General features: G+C 30.1%; 1 non-coding gene across 1 annotated transcript; it reads right to left on the bottom strand.

The window, feature by feature from the left end:
* Positions 1-3666: 3666 nt before the first annotated feature.
* Positions 3667-3773, bottom strand: LOC133820497 (small nucleolar RNA R71). Its single transcript, XR_009886905.1, has one exon. It is a non-coding gene; the product is annotated as a small nucleolar RNA R71 (small nucleolar RNA).
* Positions 3774-4236: the final 463 nt, after the last annotated feature.

Genomic DNA, 4236 nt, shown 5'->3' with positions numbered 1-4236 from the left:
TGAAAATAAATAAAGATTCTGTATAAGTTTTCCCAACATATTTAAGTGTAGAACTTATTAATGAACTTTCCGTTTACACGCAGGTAAATGCTTCGGCCTTCTGAATCAGAAAGTTTATATGCCCCTCTTAAGAAGACCTTAGTAACAACATACAATCCTTCCCATTTAGCTTCAAATTTTCCCTTCATCCTTCTAGTTATAATAAACGGTCCTTTTTACAGTCAGTTCCAAATCGCCAACTGAAAAGCATATGAATTTGACTTTCTTGTTGAATGCCCCAGCTACTTGTGCGTGGTATATTTTGAGCCTTTGTTAGACAGCAAGTCATTTTTCATCTAATGCCTCGAGTTCAACTAAATGAACTTGCACATTCTCATCTGGGTTCATTAGTTTTTGATCACTCTACAAAATAGAGTTATTTTACCACTTTTTATGTGCTAATTGTTGCTTAATTCTTGAGTTTTTAATTGATTTATTAAGTTTTTAAGTTATTTTGAATTTATTGGGTTTATTTTAATTTTATAGATTTTTGTGTATTTTTATAGTTGTATTATTGTAAAATGTTATAGTTTAATTATTTAAAATTAATATTGTCAAGTTAGGAGTAAAAAGATGCAATTTTGAGCTTAAATGTTTAAGTAAATTAAGTTTTAATTAATATATTCATGGAACTTTTGTTGTATATTTTATTAATGAAAATATTTAGTTTTAATTTAATTTATGTTTATTTTATAGGGAATATTTTGTATTGTTGGGCTCTTGAAAAACAAGAGCAATGAAGGAAAGGAAAAAGAAATAAAACTAGAAAAAATAAAGCAAAAGATGGCATTTTTGAGAATGGAAAGAAGCACAAGGCAACCACGGGCCCAGGCCCAATTTCTCCTCATGCCAGTAGCTGCTCCTGCTCTCCCAGTCGTGGGCCTGCCCTCATCTGCCAGCCCAAATCCTCTTCAGCAAGCATCCCAGCCGTACACCACCATTCCTCTCCAATGCACTGCCTCCTCCAATGTGCAGCCGTCCCTTCCCAGCTCACCAACCAGCCTCCGAATCACCCCAGGCCCAAGGTCAAATAGCCACCTGCCATAGTAGCCACAAGCTGCCCTTTTCCCCATTTTGAGCCCAACAATGTACCTTTGTCCCCTTTGTCTAAAATGTCAACTTTTTACCCATTTTCTACACATTTTTCACCACAACATCATCATTACACCCTATAATTTACCTCTACATACCATATTTATTTTATTTAATTAATCTAATAAATTAAATTAATAATTTAAATTGATTATTTTAATAACCTCACTTTGGCTATAAATATGGAGTTTCAAGACCATTTTAGGGTGCTTAATTTTTTGTTACCATCTTCTTTTCTCCCATTTTCTCTCTACCATTCTCTCTTCCATTTTGGATTTTTCAAGAGCATTTTTCAAGTATGTATGTCATTTATTTTGTAATTTCTACTCTAGTTATGTGCTTCTAATCTATTTCATAAGATTATTAAGATCATGATGAAGCAACTTGTAACTAGGTAATATTTATGTTGTATGTTGATTTCCCTTGTAATGCAACAAGTTTATGGATTTTTCTTCTTCATATATGTCTTTCATATTTAATATCTCATATTTTGGATTGTTAGATAATATGCACTTTTTTGCAAAAGCATAATATTCTTTGTGTAAGATGTGTCATTAAATTGTACACATCCATCCTTAGAACAAAAATATTATGTTTTGCCTTATAAATAATGTTATTGATTTATTTGTTATTGCATTAGATTGATTTACACTAAATGCTTTGAAATTATAATTTTGAAAAGTGAAGAAAAATCCTATCTTTTTAGAAGTAATTTGTGCTTAAAATTATAAATCTATATGGAAAATGATAGTTTGAATTATTTTAACTATCACTAAAACTTGAGAATCAATATAATAATAAATATTATTAAACTTACATTTTGTGGATTCTAGTATCTTAATAATTTTTTCTTTTAACACTTATTTTCAAATCATTATTGGTTTATTTTTATTATCTTAAATAGCTTTATTTTTCAATCTTTTATTTTATATTCATAACATTAAAACTCATCAATCTTTGGAGCTAGGTTAGAATCTATTACTTTTGATTTAAAATAGTTTTCTTTTTTATTTTAGACAACTCATTTGGGTTAGATCTCGTACTTACACGAACACTATATTCCATATATGATTCGTGCGCTTGCGAGTATAAATTTTTAAAACATAACCATTTTGGGTCCATCAAGTTTTTGGCGCCGTTGCTGGGGAGTTGCAAGAAGGAAAGAAACAAAATTTATCTCAAGGTTAGTAAATTCTTCTACTAGTTATTTTAAACTTTTTTTTGCATTAAAAAAAAAGAAAAAAAAACTATATATAAAAAAATACAAAAAAAATATATATCTATAAAAACTAAAAAAATATATAAAAAAAATTTTGGGACGGTTCTACCACCCATAAAAAAAAAAACTTACCTATATATTTATATTTATTGTAATTTTTTTTAGTTGACGGCACTTGTGCCTCCTATCTATCTTTTTAATTTTTTTTTAGTTGACGGCACTTGTGCCTCCTAACATTTGTTATAATTTTCTTTATTTATCTTGTTGTAATTTTTATTTTATTTAATTTCCGCAAGTTACTAGTTGATGGCAATTTTGCCTCCTAGCTAGTTGATGGCAATTTTGCCTACTAGTCTTTTATCTTATGTTTTAGTTGATGGCACTTGTGCCTTCTAATTTTTACCTTAATTTTATTATGGTTGATGACATGCTATGCCTCCTTACTCTTGCATAAATTCTAGTCTTATTTAATTTTTGCCTTATTTTTCTTTGTCTTTTATAATATTTTAGTGTAATATTGTGAAAAATACTTGAAAAAAAAAATACCAAAATCTTGTCCTTTCACCATAAGCAATTTTTTCTTAAAGGAAATTTGAACAAAATTCCCAATCCGCCTCTACTAATTAACCTCGGGGAGTTGTTAGTAGTGCGCGAGTAAGTGGAATCAAATACGCATGGGGTCAAGTAAACCATAAGAATTATATTGTTGTGAAATCTCTAAAAATTATAAGTATGTTATGTGGTTGTGGCTTTAACTGATCTTCCACATCAGAAAATTGTTTGTTTGAGATTATATTTGTTGTTTTGTTTGTTAAAATCGTATGCATCATTGGGAACGTAACTCTAAAAAACGATTAGTAAAAAGACGTTTATCTTTGTTTGAAATTGAATGTGTTAGTAAAAATTTGAGCATCATGGAACCGATTGCTAATCCTGTTGATGAAAATGTTGTGCCTGAAAAAACTTTGCTTGAATATTTTGCACATATTTCATCTAATGCTCCTTCATATATCGTTCTCCCTACAACTTCTACTACTCATTTTGAGCTCAAACTAACAATCATTCAATTGTTGCCATCTTTTTATGGGTTAGATAGAGAGGATCCTTACATGCACGTCAAAGATTTCTTAGAAATTTGCTCAACATTTAAATTTCAAAAAATTTCTGATGAGTCGGTCAAACTAAGATTGTTTCCTTTTTCATTAAAAGACAAATCAAAACCTTGGTTAAATTCCCTTCCCACGGGGTCTATAACTACATGGGATCAACTTTATAATAAATTCTTGTTGAAATTTTTTCCCATGTCTAAAACTGATAGTCTAAGGAGAGAAATCTCCGAGTTTTTTCAAAAAGATAATGAAGAGTTTTATGAATGTTGGGAAAGATTTAAAGATTTATTATTAAAATGTCCTCATCATGGTTTTGAAAAATGTAGACTTGTAAAATATTTTTATGATGGTTTGACTCCCTCTAATCGTCAAATGATTCAATCTATGCATACTGGAAATTTTTTAAAATTTCAAGGACAAGAGGCGTGGGACGCCCTTGAAGATTTATTTGTCAATTCACAACAATGGAATTATTTTGATCCTAGGTCTAGGTCAACTAATTCACCAAAAAGAGGAGGAAGGTATGAAGTAAAAGAAGAATTAGACTTAAGAACATCTTTAGACAAATTAGCGAGAAAATTAGAAGCTTTAGCCATAAGCCAAACTATAAACTCTCCAATACAACCAAGAAAAGATGTTTGTTCTATATGTTCTAGTCCGTGCCATAATGTCCAATCATGTCCTTCCTACCAAGAAACCTTTTCTGAGGAGGCCAATGCACTTCATGCTTATGGGAAACCAAATGATAACCCATTTTCATCCACCTACAATCCAAAT

The sequence above is a fragment of the Humulus lupulus genome, chromosome 2 (assembly GCF_963169125.1).
Source record: "Humulus lupulus chromosome 2, drHumLupu1.1, whole genome shotgun sequence".
NCBI classification, from domain to species: domain Eukaryota; kingdom Viridiplantae; phylum Streptophyta; class Magnoliopsida; order Rosales; family Cannabaceae; genus Humulus; species Humulus lupulus.
The sequence above is the reverse complement of the archived record's forward strand: the minus strand, read 5'-3'. Positions and strand labels throughout refer to the sequence as shown.